The following is an 18,615-nucleotide window of genomic DNA, read 5'->3' as shown; positions in this document are numbered from 1 at the left end:
AAGTGGATTCAAGAGGGTTTCTTGAAACAGTATGTGGATAGTCCAACTAGAGAGGGGGACCTTGTACTGGCTAATGAGCCTGGCCACATGACTGACCTTTCAGTGGGAGTGCATTTTGGAAACAGAGATCACGACTCCTTAAGTTTTAAGATAGCTATGAATAAAGATAAGTCAGGACCTTATGGTGAGGTATTACATTGGGGGAGGCCAAATTATGTCAATATTAGGCAGGAGCGAGGGAGTGTTAGTTCGGGGAGCTGTGATCAGGCAAGTCCATATTTGACACACGGGAATTATTTAAAGACCTGCTGATGAGAGTTCAAGACCAATATGTTCCAATAAGGAGGAATTACTTCCATTGAATCCATACAGTGTGGAGACAGGCCATTCAGTCCAACAAATGCACACCGATCTCTGAAGAGCATCCCACCTAAAACCACATCCCTACCCTTTCCCTGTAACCCTACATTTCCCATGGCTAATGCGCCTAAACTACATATCCCTGAATACTATGGCAATTTAACATAGCCAATCCACCTAACCTGCATATCTTTGGACTGTGGAAGGAAACTGGAGCACCCAGAGGATACCCACACGGACCCGGGGGAACATGCAAACTTCACATAGACAGTCACCCGAGAATGGAATCAAACCCGGGTCCCTGGAGCTGTGAGGCATCAGCACTAATCACTGAGCCCCTGTGGTGGACAAGGATGGCCAAGGATGGTGAGGTAAGGGACCCTTGTATAACAAGGGAGATTAGGAATTTACTTAAAAGGGAAAAAAGAAGCATATGTGAGGTTTAGAAGCTAAAATCAGACAGGGCCCATGAGGAATATAAAGAAAGCAGGAATGAAATCAAGCAGGGAATTAGGAGAGCAGAAAGGAGCAATGAAATGACCGAGGTAAGTAGTGTTAAAGAGAATCCCAAGGCATTCTATACATACATTAAAAATAAAGGATAACTAGAAAGAAGGTAGGACCACTCAAGAATAAAAGAGGGAACTTGTGGTTGGAGGCAGAGGATGTGAAGAGCAGAATATGGAAGATGGTGAGATTGCTAATATGCTAATGTGTAGAGCATGCTAATATGCTAGGACATTTTGAGATCAAGAAAGAAGTGGTGTTGGGTATCTAGAAGAGCCTTAAAGTGGATAAGTCTTCCATATCCTGCTCCGGGGTGAATACTGTCACAAAGTACTCATTTAGGATCTTACTCACATCCTCTGCCTCCAACCACAAGTTCCCTGAGCAAGGGGGATATTGGCTCCCCTCCAGTTTAGCTGCAAATTGACTGTCTTGTACATGTCACCCCTGCCCCAGAAGAGATCCCTATGATCCAAGAACCTGAAACCCTGCCCCCTACACCAGCTCCTTAGCCACACAGTCATCTGCCTTGCCTTTCTATTCCTTTTCTCACTATCACCTGACAGGGGTAAGATTATTACCCCTGAGGTCCTGTTTTTTTCAGCCTCTTTCCTAACTCCCTATGCTAACTCTGCAGGAGCTCATCCCTCTTTCTACCTATATCGTTGGTACCAATATACACAATAACTTTTGGCTGTTCACCCTCTCCCTTATGAATTTCGTGAATCGCTCAGTGGCATCCTTGACCCTGGCACCAGGGAGGCATCACACAATCCTTGAGTTTCGAGCACGGCCACAGAAACACTGGCCTGTGTCCCTAACTAGCGAGACTTCTACCACTATTACTTACTTGGATCTTGCTGGACCCTGCTTAATAGCAGAGCCAGTTGTGGTGGCATAGACCTGGCTGTTGTTGTTATACCTCCCTCAGAGGTGATGCTCCCAACAGTATCCAAAACAGTACACCTGTTAGAGAGGGGTATAAGCCACAGCAGACTCCTGCACTATCTGCCTGCTTCTCCTGGTGGTCACCCACCTACCTTACTGAACCTGTGGTGTGATCACCTCCCTGTAACTAGTGTCTATCACATGCTCTGCCCCCCTGAATTCCCCTCTGAGTCCAACTGCTTCTCCAACCAAACAATGCAGTCATACTTGCTGAGGACATAGTTGTCAGGGACACTAGACTGTTCCCCAATCTTCCACATCTGGCAGGAGGAGCACACCACTGCCCCAGCTACCATCTCTGTCCCTTTACACTCTGAAAGATGAAAGAATCTTACCTTGCTCACCTTACTCACTGAAGCCCAGTATTCACCTAAGCCCGCAATTATACCAACTAGCAGCACAGACTGGTTACTTAAATTACAATGCAATGTTTACAAGCAGATCAAATGCCCTCTAGGCTACAATAAACTTCCGAACAGCTTGTCTCAATGTCTCGCTTCTTTTCTTTTGGTTAGAGAAGGGGGTGAGGGGTAGGATGGAAACACTACAGTCATGTAATGTTTTGAGCTTACCATTCCTTGGCACTGGGTTCTTCCTCATTCCACTGATCAGTCGTGGTGACTGAGCCGACTTCTCCCAGAATTACTTTATTGCAAAATTATCATTATTCATAGAAGGAAATCTTTACGTATATACATAGTTAATGAAGCTGTCCAGACCTATACTGACTTTACGTACAGACTACAGAAGACAAACATTGGGGTTCTGCTTTCTTTATATTTCAATTAAACTCTTGCCATTTCGCTGAGGTATCAGGGAGGGTTCGAATACTGGATGGACCGCCACTATGCTTTATCAGAAGGACCTTAGACGGTGGTCTTTCTCCACTGTGTCTCAGCGGCAGCTTTAGAGAGCCCCTCAGCACATAGTCCTGGACTTGTATGTGCTAGTCTATAACACCCAGTCAGCGTCAACTCTTTCCGAGCTCATCATTCATCATAGAATTCCGACAGTGTGGAAACAGACAATTTGGCCCAACAAGTCCACACTGATTCTCCAAAGAGTATCCCACACAGACCCATTCCCCTATCCTATTAACTTTACATTTCCCCTCATTAATGCATCTAACTTACACATCTCTGAACACAGTGGGTAATTTAACATGGCAATTTAGTCACTGAATAAATTTCCTGAAATTTTCTTCCTAACAGCATATGGGTCAACCCACAGCATATGGACTGCAGTGTTCAAGAAGGCAGCTCACCACCATCTTCTGAAGGGCAACTGGGGACAGATAATAAATGCTGGCCAGACAGGAATGCCCATATCCCAAGGAAGAATTTTAAAACAGGAACTAAATTAGTATTTTGCATCAATTTTCAGTGTGAAGGAGACCAGCAGCATACCAGAACTTCACAGAGTGGGAGCAGAGATGAGTGTAGTGGCTATCACTAAGGAGAAGGTGCTGGGGAAGCTGAAAAGCGTTAAGATGGGTAAATGACTTGGATCAGAGGGACCATTACTGAGGAGATTGTACAAGAATTTGTGGTGATCTTTCAGGAATCACTGGAGTCAGGGAGGGTATCAGAGGACTGGAAAATGGCAAATATAACACCCCTGTTTAAGAAGGGAGGGAGACAGAAGTGAGCAAATTATAGGCCAATTACCTGACTTAGTCATTGGTAAGATTTTAGAGTCTATTATTAAGGATGGGTTTGCAGTATACCTTGAAATGCATGGTGAAATAGTGCAGGGTCTGCATGGATGAATCAAGGGGAGTTCATACCTGGCAAATCTGTTAGAATTCTTGGAGGAGGTAATGAGCAAGTTAGATAAAGGAGAGCCAATGGATAGGATCTATTTGGAATTCATGGATTGCTGAAAGATTCTGTCTATGAACTCTTGGAATGTCACACCCAGTAGGAAACTTCTGTGGAAACTTCAAATAGCAACTTCAAAAGGGAGACATGCAAGGCTATTTAAGACAAGATATAGTTTCAAGGCCTGAAAGGGTGGTAGAAGCAGACACGCTCAAAATTTGTAGATATGAAGTGAAGAAGGTATTTGGTATGTCTTCCTTTATTGCACAGAGCATTGAGTATGGGAGTTGGGAAGTCATGTCACGGCTAAACAGGTCATCGGTTAGGCCACTTTTGGAATATTGTGTGCAATTCTGCTATAGGAAGGATGTTGTGAAACTTGAAAGGGTTCAGAAAAGATTTACAAGGATGTTGCCAGGGTTGAAGGATTTGAGCTACAGGGAGAGGCTGAATAGGCTCGTGCTGTTTTCCCTGGAGCGTCAGAGGCTGAGGCGTGACCTTGTAGAGGTTTATAAAATCATTAGGGGTACGGATAGGATAAATAGACAAGGTCTTTTCCCTTGGGAACGGGAGTCCAGAACTGGAGGACATAGTTTTAGGTGAGAGGGGAAAGATTTAAAAGGGATCTAAGGGGCAACTTTTTCACCCAGAGAGAGTGGTGCATGTACGGAATGAGCTGTCAGAGGAAGTGGTGGAGGCTGGTACAATTAAAACATGTAAAACGCGTCACAATAGGGTACATATATAGGAAGGATTTGGAGGGATATGGGCCAAATGCTGGCAGATGGGACTAGATTAATTTAGGATATCTGGTCGGCGTGGACGAGTTGGACTGAAGGGTCTATTTGCGTGCTATATGTCTCTATGACTCTATGACTCAATGACCCAAACTTAACAGTCCTCTCTGGTAAAGTATTCCATGAATTCACAACCCTCTGAGAAGAAATTCCTCCTCATCTCTGTCTTAAATTAACCAAGAGGCCATGGAATGAACAAAAAAACATCTCTCTTAACCTTGTCTTTTCTTAAAATATAAAATTTATGTTATTAAATGTCATTGCTCTTGTCATGTCTTATACACATTTTACTGCATTTCACAGATACAAGTATCTATCTATCCATCTATCTATCTATCTATCTATCTATCTATCTATCTATCTATCTATCTATCTATCTATCTATCTATCTATCTATCTATCTATCTATCTATCTATCTATCTATCTATCTATCTATCTATCCATCTATCTATCTATGTACTTCTCCAAATCCCTCTGTGTTTCAGATTTCCGCAGTCATTCCCCAATTATTCAGCTCCTCTATTCTTCCTGCCAAAGTGCTCAATCTCCCATTTCCCCAATTTATACTGCATCTGTCATGGGTTTGTCCACTCACTTAACTGGTTTGTATCCCTCTCCTCACTCTGTCCTTCTCATCATTTGCCTTTCCTGCATGTTTTTGTCATCTGAAAACCTGGCAACAGGACATTTGCTTTTCTCAACTAAGTCATTAATATTTATTGTAAATAATTGTAGCCCCAGCACTGATTCTTGTGGCACTCCACTAGTTACAGCTTGCCATCCTGAAAATGCTTCCCTCCGTGCACCCGCACCCCACCCCCCACCACTCCATCTTCTTTTAGTTAGTTAATCCTCAAGCTAAAATACTACCGTGGACTTTTAAGTGTTGTATCTTACCAAAAGACCTTTGTATATCAAAGTATATTACACCTACTATTTCACTTTTATCTATCCTGATTATTACTATGTTAAAGAATTTTAAAATTGTCAGGCATGATTTGACTTTCATGAAGTCATACTCTCTCTGCCTCATTAAATTATTAAATTAAAAATCACGGACCAGGTTATAGTCCACCAGGTTTAATTGGAAGCACACTAGCTTTCGCAGCAACGCTCCTTCTACAGGTTATTGTTAATCACCTGATGAAGGAGCGTCGCTCCGAAAGCTAGTGTGCTTCCAATTAAACCTGGTGGACTATAACCTGGTGTTGTGTGATTTTTAACTTTGTACACACCAGTCCAACATCGGCATCTCCAAATCATTAAATTATCCATTTCTAAATGCTCTACTCTTTTATCTTTTAAAACAGACTTTCTATTTACCAATGACAGGTACTAATCCCATTAGTTTCTATAGTTATAGTTATTGTCTTTATTCCCTCCCCATCTTTTGTCACTTGATTATTTATTAATTTTGTAATGTATTTATTCAATTCCTCTGCCATTTCCTGATTCCCTATTATTATTTCTCCAGTCTCATTCGCTAAGGGGCCTGTGTTCACTTTGGACTCATCCTTCCTTATATATTTAAAGAAGTTCTTAGTCATAGAGATGTACAGCATGGAAACAGACCCTTCAGTCTAACTTGTCCTTGCCGACCCAAGATACTCTTCGGAGGATCGGTGTGGACTTCCTGGGCTGAAGGGCCTGTTTCCACACTGTAGGGATTCCATGATGATTTCTCTGAAGGAGGAGGAGGAGGGTACTGGATGGGGACAGTTCAAGCCCTTTTTCCAGAAAAAAGCAGCCCCGAGACCATCCTGATGGGGGATGGATGTGTAAAGGGATTTGCATATCTATGAAGAGTCGGTGGCTGGAGTCTGGAAATTCTGAAAGTGACGCATAGCTTGAGAAGAATCACTAATATAAGTGGGAATTGGACAGGGGGAGAAAAGAAATTGAGTTGAGGTGGTTTGGTTTGCATTTTCTGTGGGGCAGGAGCAGGCAAAAACAATGGGTGTGCTGGGCAGTCCTTTGTGTGGGTTTTGGGAAGGAGGAAGAAACAGGGTGTGAGAGGTTGGGGAACTATGAGCTTGCAGACAGTGGAGAAGTCAGGGTGTGGGCTGTAGATCACCAGATGAAATAAGGTTAGTGACCAGTGTGGAAACAACAACTTGGTGTTCAGTGATGGGGTCACAGTTCAGGGGGAGGTAAGAGGAGGTGTCCGAGAGCTGGTGCTCAGCCTCCACAATTTAGAGGTCAGTACACCAGGTAACGGTAGCACCACCCTTGTCAGCAGGCTTGATGACGAAGTCAGGATTAGATATGAGAGCATGGAGTGCAGTTAGTTCAGAGGGAGATAGGTAGGTTTGAATGGGTAAGACGACTGGGAAATTATGGCAACCGATATCACATTGACAGTTCTTAATGAAAGGGTCGATAGCAGAGGCCAGAGAAGAGTATCCAGGTGGAGGGGAAGAGTATTTGAAGCAGGTGACGTGGTCAGTAAGATGGGGAGAGGACTCTTGTCCAAAGAAATGATCACAGAGGCAAATGGCACAGAAGAAGCATTCAACATCACGTCATGCCTGAAATTCATTGAGGTGAGTGCATAGAGTAATAAAACTAAGACTTTTGCTGAGTACAGAACATTCAGGATCAGAATGGAAGATCAGGAAGAGGGGATGGAGTCAGAGAAAAGGCAAGGGGTGGGGAGGAATCTTCCAGAGAGCTGTGGGTATCTCTGAGGTGTTGCATCTTGATGTCTGAAAGGAAAAGAGAGTTTGTTGTCAGCACGTTGAATGAGCAGGAAGTTGGAGTTGGAAGTTGGAGTGGAACTAGACTAGGTGGGATTGAGGTTCACAAGGAAGAGGTGTTTGAAATCCTGCAGAGTATGAAAATCGATAAGTCCCCTGGGCCAGATGGGATTTATCCTAGGATCCTCTGGGAAGCCAGGGAGGAGATTGCCGAGCCTTTGGCATTGATCTTTAAATGGTCATTGTCTACAGGAATAGTGCCAGAAGACTGGAGGATAGCAAATGTGATTCCCCTGTTCAAGAAGGGGAGTAGAGACAACCCTGGTAATTATAGACCAGTGAGCCTTACTTCAGTTGTGGGTAAAGTGTTGGAAAAGAATAATTTGATTGGGGATAGTCAGCACGGTTTTGTGAAGGGTAGGTCGTGCCTCACAAACCTTATTGAGTTCTTTGAGGTGACCAAACAGGTAGATGAGAGTAAACTGGTTGATGTGGTGTATATGGATTTCAGCAAGGTGTTCGATAAGTTTCCCCACAATAGCCTATTGTACAAAATGCAGAGGAATGGGATTGTGGGAGATATAGCAGTTTGGATCAGTAATTGGCTTGCTGAAAGAAGACAGAGGGTGGTGGTTGATGGGAAATGTTCATCCTGGAGTCCAGTTACTAGTGGTGTACCGCAAGGGTCGGTGTTGGATCCACTGCTGTTCATCATTTTTATAAACGACCTGGCTGAGGGCGTAGAAGGGTGGGTTAGTAAATTTGCAGGTGACACTAAGGTTGGTGGAGTTGTGGATAGTGATGAAGGATGTTGTTGGTTACAGAGACACATAGATAAGCTGAAGAGCTGGGCTGAGAGGTGGCAAATGGAGTTTAATGTGGACAAGTGTGAGGTGATTCACTTAGGTCGGAGTAACCAGAATGCAAAGTACTGGGCTGATGGTAAGAATCTTGGTAGTGTAGATGAGCAGAGAGATCTCGGTGTCCAGGTACACAGATCCTTGAGAGTTGCCACCCAGGTTGACGGGGTTGTTAAGAAGGCATACAATGTTTTAGCTTTTATTAACAGAGGGATCGAGTTCCAGCACCATGAGGTTATGCTGCAGCTGTACAAAACTCTGGTGCAGCCGCACTTGGAGTATTGTGTACAGTTCTGGTCACCGCATTATAAGAAGGATGTGGAAGCTTTAGAAAGGGTGCAGAGGAGATTTACTAGGATGTTGCCTGGTATGGAGGGAAGGTCTTACGAGGAAAGGCTGAGGGATTTGAGGCTGTTTTCATTAGAGAGAAGAAGGTTGAGAAGTGACTTAATAGAGACATATAAGATAATCAGAGGGTTAGATAGGGTGGACAGGGAGAGCTTTTTTCCAAGTATGGTGACGGCGAACACGAGGAGGCAGAGCTTTAAATTGAGGGGTGATAGATATAGGACAGATGTCAGAGGTAGTTTCTTTACTCAGAGAGTAGTAAGGATATGGAATGCTTTGCCTGCAATGGTAGTAGATTCGCCAACTGTAAGTCGTCATTGGACAAGCATATGGATGTACATGGAATAGTGTAGGTTAGATGGGCTTCAAGGAGAAAGTGAGGTCTGCAGATGCTGGAGATCAAAGTTGAAACTTTATTGCTGGAACAGCACAGCAGGTCAGGCAGCATCCAGGGAACAGGAGATTCGACGTTTCGGGCACAGGCCCTTCTTCAGGAATCATGAAAGTTTTTGGTACTTACTGCCTTTGATTTCCGATATGGCTAGAAAGAACTGTTTGTTCAGTCTATGGATTCTTCTGTAAATGAAGAACAGTAGAGGTCCTTTACAGGTCTGTGAGAGAGTTGTCCTGAGCTGGGGTAGGTCGAGTTGCAGGGAATGTAGATACCGGCGCATGGCTGCAAGCGTGGAGTGGAGGATCCGGAGGGAGGTCCGTTGCTGGAGGCTGCGGATTTGTTGCAGGTACTGGTAGTCCTGGTTGGGTCCAAATTGTGTTGGTCGGAAGGTGATCTGGAGTCCATGGGGGATCAGTCGGTTCCGTAGGCGGGTGCTGAGAAAGGAGATATGGCTGTGGTAACGAGTCTGCTTCAGAATGTGGCTGAAGAGCTTCTGTGCAGAGGAGATGACCTGGGGTGTGCAGTGAGAGAGGGACTCACTGAAATCTTTGTAGAGAGAGGCAGAGAGCTTCTTCAAGGAAGGCATCCTTGTAAGAGGATTCGCAGTAGGTTGAAATCTTCGAGGAGAAAGTGAGGTCTGCAGATGCTGGAGATCAAAGTTGAAACTTTATTGCTGGAACAGCACAGCAGGTCAGGCAGCATCCAGGGAACAGGAGATTCGACGTTTCGGGCACAGGCCCTTCTTCAGGAAGAAGGGCCTGTGCCAAAACGTGCCCGATTCCTGAAGAAGGGCCTGTGCCCGAAACGTCGAATCTCCTGTTCCCTGGATGCTGCCTGACCTGCTGTGCTGTTCCAGCAATAAAGTTTCAACACCCTAGATGGGCTTCAGATTGGTATGACAGGTCGATGCAACATCGAGGGCCTGTACCACGCTGTAATGTTCTATGTTCTATTTAGTCCTATTTGATTAGATTAGATTGCTTACAGTGTGGAAACAGGCCCTTCGGCCCAACAAGTCCACACCGACCCGCCGAAGCGCAACCCACCCAGACCCCTACATTTACCCCTTCACCTAACACTACGGGCAATTTAGCATGGCCAATTCACTGCATAACTGGGCAAAGATATCACAGCTGTGCTGAAGGAGGGCACTATGGAAGACTCGAGCAGTGAGACAACATGGTCAGAGCTCAGAAATAGGAAGGGTTTGGTAACAATGTTGGGATTGTACTACAGGCCTCCCAACAGCGAACATGAAATAGAAGTACAAATATATAGAGAGATCATAGAAAAATGTAGGAGCAACAGGGTGGTGGTGATAGGAGATTTACATTTTCCCAACATTGATTGGGATTCACTTAGTGTCAGAGGTTCAGATGGAGCAGAATTTGTAAGGGCATCCAGGAGGGTTTTCTAGAGCAATATGTAAATAGTCCAACTTGGGAAGTGGCCATAATGGACCTGGTGTTGGGGAATGAGCCAGCCAGGGGATTACTTTGGGATTAGTGATCACAATTCACATCACAAAATGAGTATTTTAGACTACCCATGGACAAACACAAGAGTGGTCCTAAAGGAAGAGTGCTAAATTAGGAGAAGGCCAACTATACCAGGAGCTGGGGAATGTAGATTGGGAGCAGCTGTTTGAAGGGAAATCCACATTCGATATGTGGGAGGCTTTTAAAGAGAGGTTGATTAGAGTGCAGGTGAACTAGAGGACTTAGGTTTAGGGTGAGAGGGGAAAGATATAAAAGAGACCTAAGGGGCAACGTTTTCACCCAGAGGGTGGTACCTGAATGGAATGAGCTACCAGAGAAGGTGGTGGAGGCTGGTACAATTGCAACATTTAAAAGGCATTTGGATGGGTATATGAACAGGAAGGGTTTGGAGGGATATGGGCCAGGTGTTGGCAGGTTGGGATACCTGGTCGGCATGGACGGGTTGGATCAAAGGGTCTGTTTCCATGCTGTACATCTCTATGATGCTATGACTCTAAGAAGGTAACTAGGGAAAGGGTTGGCCCACTCAAGGACAAAGGGGGAAAGATATACATGGAATCAGAGAAAATGAGTGAGATTCTTAATGAGCATTTTGCATTAGTAATCACCGAGGAGAGGGACATGGCAAATGTTGAGGATTGGGATAGATCTTTAATTATTCTAGGTCAAGTCAGCATAATGAGGGAGGAAATGTTGTGTATTCTAAAAGGCATTAAGGTGGACAAGTCCCCAGGTCTAGCTGGAATCTATCCCAGGTTACTGAGGGAAGCAAGAGAGGAAATAGCTGGGCTTTAACAGATATCTTTGCAACAACCTTGAACATGGGAAATGTCCCAGAGGACTGGAGAATTGCTAATGTTGTCCCCTTGTTTAAGAAGGGCAGCAGGGCTAATCCGGGTAATTACAGACTGGTGAGCCTGATGTCAGTGGTAGGGAAGCTACTGGAGAAGATACTAACAGATAAAATATATGCCTATTTTGGAAGAGACTGGGCTTATCAGTGATAGGCAGCATGGTTTTGTGCAGGGAAGGTCATGTCTTACAAACCTAATAGAATTCTTTGAAGAGGTGACAAATTTGATTGATGAGGAAAGGGATGTAGATGACATATACATGCACTTCAGTAAGGTGTTTGATAAGGTTTCCCATGATAGGCTGATGAAGAAGGTGAAGTCACATGGGGTCCAGGGTGTTCTAGCTAGATGGATAGAGAACTGGTTGGGCAAAGGAGACAGAGAGTAGTAGTGGAACAGAGCTTCTCAAAATGGAGAACTATGACCAGTGGTGTTCCATAGGGATCCGTGCTGGGACCACTGTTGTTTGTGATATACATAAATGATCTGGAGGAAGGTATAGGTGGCCTGATTAGCAAGTTTGCAAATGACACTAAGATTGGTGTAGTAGCAGATAGTGAAGAGGACTGTCAGAGAATACAGCAGAATTAGAGAGTTGGGCAGAAAAATGGCAGATGGAGTTCAATTCGGACAAATGCAAGGTGATGCATTTTGAAAGATGCAATTCAAGACAGCAAATGGAAATTAGACAGGAAATTGAAAAGTCTTGGGGAAAATTGATGTACAGAGAGATCTGGCTGTTCAAGTCCATTGTTCCCTGAAGGTGGCAATGCATGTCAGTAGAGTGTTTAAGAAGGCATACAGCATGCTTTCCTTCATTATTCGGGGTATTGAGTACAAGAGTTGGCTGGTCATGTTACAGTTGTATAAAACTTTGGTTTGGCCACATTTGAAATACTGCATACAGATCTGGTTGTCACATTACCAAAAGGATGTGGATGCTTTGGAGAGGGTGCAGAGGAGGCTCACCAGGATGTTGCCTGGCATGGAGGGTGCTAGCAATGAGAAGAGATTAAGTAGATTAGGATTACTTTAAGTGAAAAGAAGGAGGGTGAGGGGGGGACCTGTTTGGGACCCACAAAATCATGAGAGGTGTAGACAGGGTGGATAGCAAGAAGCTTTTTCCCAGAGTGGAGGACTCGATTACAAGGAATCACAAGGTCAAAGTTAGAGGGGAAAAGTTTAGGGGAGAGAGAGAGAGATGGGGAAAGTTCTTCACACAGAAGGTGGTGAGTGCCTGGAATATATTGACAGTGAAGATGGTAGAGGCGGGAATGATAGCGTCATTTAAGATATATCTAGACCGACACATGAATGGGCAGGGAGCAAAAGGATATAGATCCTTAGAAAACAGGCGGCAGCCCTACCCTCCATCCCTACCTTTCTCACTTTGGATATTATTACATAAATAACTGCCATTCAATGCTGCCACATTCTTTTATTTTGTAGGCTGATGTAACCCTTTGTGAAAATCCACTCCATTTTTACTTAGTTTTGAAACTGTCTCTACAGTCCTAGTTATTCAATTCGCAAGGACACTAGTCCCAGCACAGTTCAAGTGAAGCCTGTCCTATCAGAACAGCTTGCTTTAAGCACGTACAGGTGTCAATGGTACACATTCGACCACTCCAATCTTTGAGCCATGCATTTAATTCCTCGACTTTATTTGCCCTTGTGACACCAGGTATTTTATACTGTGAACTCCACAGGTCCAGTGATTGCAGGGCAATTGATGAGCAATGAGCTATCCTCAGACTCGATTCCTGGTAATGGTCAGAGGTCACATGACACCTGGTTATAATCCAACAGGTTTATTTGAAAGCACAAGCTTTTGGAGCATTGCTCCTTCATCAAGTGAAGTAAAGAGATGCAGACAGGCACAGAATATATATGATTCGGAGATGCCGGTGTTGGACTGGGGTGTACAAAGTTAAAAATCACACAACACCAGGTTATAGTCCTACAGGTTTAATTGGAAGCACACTAGCTTTCGGAGCGACGCTCCTTCATCAGGTGATTGTGGAGGGCTCGATCGTAACACAGAATTTATAGCAAAAATTTGCAGTGTGATGTAACTGAAATTATACATTGAAGAATTGATTGTCTGTTAAGCCTTTCATCTGTTAGAATACAGTGATAGTTTCACTTCTTTCATGTGTAAATCACAAAAGCCTTTTTTTTAAAGTTGCATTCTCGGGTTAGCTGTTAACAATGGTGATAGCGAGACAATATGTTGAAGGTGTTAGCCACCTGTGTTCTCTGTCTATGACCTGATGTTTAGATTGATTCCAATCTAACAAGTGAAATAACAGAGTTATTTCTATAACAAGCTATCAAAACAAGACGTAAGTAAGATTCTGTAAATACAGAACAGTGTGGTGCTGTTACATGTATGCAACATGAACCCAAGATTACGGGTGAGGCTGTCTTCATGGGTATGATTTGGACTTGCCCGTGTTGGACTGGGGCGTACACATTAAAAATCACACACCGGGGATCCAAGATGGCGGCGACCCAGCAAGACTGAGTCTATAGTACTCCTCCCAAGACTTGGGTACAGTGGGTCACCCAACCCCTACCACGCTCACCAAATCATTTATAATTGTTGTGTAATTTAATTAGTTGTGTAATATTACATTTAAACAATTTAATCCTAAGTAAAAATGACTAAAGGGAAGGGAGCCCGCAGCTCTCAGCAAGCAGGAACCCCTCTCCCACCCTCTCCAGCTGCAGCAGAGGATTCCACAGCCGCCCCGGGGGACTTACCTACAGTAACAAGCCTTGCAGAAATGATCTCCAAGCTGGATGCGAAGATCGATGCCTTTATTGCAGAATCCAGAAATCGTTGGGACGCGCTCTCGGCCGCGCTGCAGAAGCACGACTGAGAAATCCAAGAAATTGAACGCCGAGTCGGAGGGGCGGAGTTAAAGGCCGCGACCTCCGAAAATACCGCGCAATCGGCCGTGGATCAGGTCCGGACTCTCGAACAGCGAGTACGGATCTTGGAAAATCATATTGACGACCTCGATAATCGAGGTCATCGAAAAAATATTCGTTTGCTGGGCCTTCCCGAACGGGAAGAGGAAGGCCGGCTTACAGCATTCCTGGAGCAGTGGCTGCCACAGCTATTAAATCTGCAAGCTGGATCAGGCCAGGTAAGGGTGGAATGGGCCTACCGGGTCGCAATACGCGGGCCCGGCTCGAACCAGCGCCCACGCCCGGTCCTGTTCTGGGTGCAGAGCTACAAGGAGAGGCAGATACTCCTAGAAGCCTCTAGAAATCTCGGAAAAGACCCCCAAGCTATGATCTATAAAGGATCCAAGATCATGCTATTTCTGGACTTTTCCCCGGCTCTGGTTCGAAAGAGGAAGGCATTCGACGAGGCGAAGAAGCGTTTAAGGGACTTAAATGTTCAGTACTCCTTACGCTACCCAGCGACGTTACGCTTTAACCATGAAGGATCCGTATATAACTTTGGATCACCAGAAAAGGCTAAGGAATTCTTGGACTCTCATAGATAAACTGTAAGACATAATGGATGTTGGTCTGCCTTTCCCCCTTGCTTTGGTTTATATCCCCCCCTTGTTTTTATTCTCTTACCTTACTGTTTAATATTATCATGGGGGGTGGGGAGAGGGATTTGAATTTCACCCCCCCCACCCACCTTGGGGTTGTTTTCTGTTATTATTTTATGTATATATGAGGGATGTATGTATATGTGTGTGTGTATATATATAAAAGCTGGGGGTTTGGTTAATGTTGGTGGGGGGAGGTGGTTACCTTATTCAATCTTACCTCTGTCTCTAGGAGCGGGGTTGTTTTCCCCTTGTTATTTTGTATTATCATATTTAATTATTATTTGTTGAGGTGGTAATTTTATAGTTATATGTTTATATATGGTATTAACATTACCAAATATATCCAGGTGTTGGTATGGGTGGGGGTACGGTGCTCACTGTTAACTCTAGCTTTGTATTATATTTGAATTCTCCTCATTTTATTGAGGAGTGCCTGGGTCAAGGGTGGGGCATTGGTTGGGAGAGGATATGATGGACTTTTGGAGAGGAAGTGACACCCCCTGGGAACAAGGGGGAAAGTCTCCACTTAGATTCGTTTTATATTTTTTTAATTTAGAAATAGTTTTTTATTGTATTGTTGTGGGTATATTAAAGAGGTTTTATTTTTGTAAATTTTATGTGTTCTATGCTCGGGATGTTCTGGATAGGGTTCCCTCTTCCGAGGGGTCTCGGATTGGCCCAGAGGATTATGGTTGATCAGTCGGTTAAGTGGTGCACCTGGAATGTCAAGGGGAGTAATTCGCCAGTTAAAAGGAAGAAAATATTATCAAATCTTAAGAAGGAAAGAGTTGATATAGCTCTCCTACAGGAGACACACCTGTTAGATAAAGAACACTTGAAATTACGACAGGGCGGATTTGATCAGGCCTTTTTTTCTTCTTTTAGTTCAAAAAGCAGGGGAGTTGTTATTCTTGTTCGGAAGAATTTCCCTTTCAAAATCCTAAAGCAGATAAAAGACGAATCTGGACGATATATCTTGATTAAAGCTCTCATAAATGGAGAGGAATATGGGATTTTAAATTTGTACTGCCCCCCCGGCACACCCCTTTAAATTTATAACGGAAGCCTTTTCAAAATTGATGGCTTCCGTTATAAATTTAAAGGGGAGACTTTACTTGTATTATGGATCCGGAAATAGATAGGATTCCCAAGAGTACTGCAGGAGTATCTCCCAGATCTAGACAATTGATGGATTTGAACAAAGAATTAGAATTAGCAGATGTATGGAGATGTCTTCATCCACAGGGCAGAGATTTTTCTTTCTATTCTAATCCACATAAATGTCATACAAGAATTGATATGTTTTTTGCCCCCTCGATTTTTTAAAATTCCATATCATCCTGTAAAATAGGTAGTATAGCAATTTCTGACCATGCTGCTGTATATATGGAAACTATGGCGAGGAACAATGGGACATCCCCTCGGCATTGGCGTATGGACCCCCTTCCTAATGAAAGATAATAAATTTGTAAAGTACTTCTCTCAAGAATTTAAAACTTTTTTAGAAATTAATTCAGGTACAGCTAGCAACACGTCAATGATGTGGGAGACCATCAAAGCTTACACACGAGGCTTGATCATCTCCTACTCAGCGACCCAGAAGAAATTAAAGGGAGAACAACAGCGTCTGCTTGAAGCCCGCTTAAAAGCGGCTGAAACAGCATACACTGTTAGACCTTCTATTATTAATTTGCAAAGGATTACAGCTCTTAGGATAGCTCTAAACACTACGCTTACTCAAACGGCTAAGAAGGAAATATTATTTGCAAAGCAAAGGTTATATGAATATGGCGACAAACCGGGTAGATACTTAACATTTCTTGCAAAGAAGAAAAAGGCCCCTCAGACTATTACATCTGGTCCACTTATGGACATGTATAACTATGCATATAGTCAGGGCTGTCTCCCGCCTTCGCTGAAAGAGGCAAATATCTCTCTTATCCTTAAAAAAGAAAAGGACCCAGAAGATTGTACATCATACAGACCAATATCCTTGCTAAATGTAGATTTTAAAATCCTCTCTAAAACGTTAGCACTGAGACTAGAAAGGATACTGCCACATATTATAAAGGAGGATCAGACGGGGTTTATTAAGGGCCGTAGATCATCCAATAATTTTGAAGGGCTCTGAATATGATTCAAACCTGTCATCAGGGAAAGATACCAGGAGTAGTGGTTTCATTAGACGCGGAAAAGACATTTGATAGGGTCGAATGGTCATATTTGTTTTACACATTGGAGAGGTTTGGCGTTGGACAGGTGTTTACCAAATGGGTCTCAACATTGTATAGTGATCCCAAAGCAGTTGTGGTTACCAATGGATTAGGTTTGGATAGCTTCAGTGTGGGTAAGGGCTGCCGTCAGGGATGTCCCCTCTCGCCATTGTTATTTACGCTAATAATTGAACCACTTGCAGAAGCTATATGAGCTGATCCTAATAAAGCAGCCCTGAGGATTGGTACAGGTAAACATAAAATTACCCTTTATGCAGATGATGTTCTTCTATTCCTCAGTAACCCTCTGATGTCCATACCTCGCCTAATCCAAGTTATCAATAAATTTAGTGCATTCTCAGGCTATAAAATTAATTTTTCAAAATCGGAGGCTATGCCAATGGGTGGCCTTGCTATGATACCCCGCTTAGCGGATGGATCCCTTTTTCCCTTTCGCTGGTCCCTGGAGGGCTTCTTATATTTAGGCATTTTTATTACTCCAGTATTTGGTCAGTTGTATAAGGCTAATTTTGTGTATTTATTGGAAAGGATAAGGCAGGACCTCTAGCGATGGGGAGACCTTCCAATTTCCTGGTTGGGTAGAATAGCACTAATCAAAATGAATGTCCTGCCCCGTCTCCTTTCTCCAATGAGAATGCTTCCGGTGATGCTGCCGAGGATGACTTTATGTAAATTATATGGCTGGCTGGGTTCCTTTATCTGGAATCATAGGCGGCCCCTCATTAAGCTGAAGAAGCTACAGCTTCCACAGGCAAGGGGTGGATTGGACTTCCCAGGCTTTAGGAAATATCAGTTAAGTTCCCTATTAAGTTACATAGCTGATTGGGTCTTGTCTGATCCACAATCAATCTGGTTGGACATCGAGGCCTCTCAAGTAAAATACCCACTTATTAACCTTTTATTCTCAGACAAGAGGAAAATCATTACAGATCACTGTAAAAACCCTATAATACTAAATACAATCAAGGCTTGGAATATAATGCGGCAAAATGAGGGCAATTCACATAAAACATCCCCCTATGCACCGATAGTGGGAGCATGGGGATTCCAACCGGGGTTAACAGATGCCACTTTTAAACTCTGGAGATCCAGGGGTATCTCATGTCTAGGGGATCTATTTAAAGACGGGGTCCTGATGTCTTTTGAACAGCTGCATCAGAAATTCGGATTACCCAATGGAGACCTCTTTCGATACTTCCAAATTAGAGATTATATACAGAAGAAGACTACGTTAATAGATAGTCTTTATAAATAAGATAGAGAATGTAGTGTCCTACGACCAGTGGGGGTATCTTCCGTCAGTACTATTTATCATTTACTACATGATGAAGTATCGGGAGATATGGATAATCTGCTTAAAACATGGGATCAGGATTTAGGACTAGAAATCTCTACAGAAACGTGGAATGATATTTGGGAAAATGCTAGAAGAATTACTATTTGTAACAGAACCCAGGCTATCCAGCTGAAGATAGTTCATAGGGCCCATATAGCGCCGGTTCGATTGGCAAAATTTAAGGCAGGAGCATCTCCAATGTGTCCTAAATGTAAAATAGAGGTGGGCACTCTTGTACATTGCTTATGGACCTGTCATAAGATCCGTAGATATTGGACTAAAGTAGCAAGTACCCTGACAGAAATTTTAGGAACGGAAATTAAAGTGGACCCTGTATCTCTCCTCTTGGGCTTTTCAAACTTTCCCTCCCTGGACACGTACGG

This window comes from Chiloscyllium plagiosum, unplaced genomic scaffold (genome assembly GCF_037043375.1).
Source record: "Chiloscyllium plagiosum isolate Xiang-an unplaced genomic scaffold, Cpla_swu_hap1 HiC_scaffold_22, whole genome shotgun sequence".
In the NCBI taxonomy this organism is placed as follows: Eukaryota; Metazoa; Chordata; class Chondrichthyes; order Orectolobiformes; family Hemiscylliidae; genus Chiloscyllium; species Chiloscyllium plagiosum.
The sequence above is the reverse complement of the archived record's forward strand: the minus strand, read 5'-3'. Positions refer to the sequence as shown.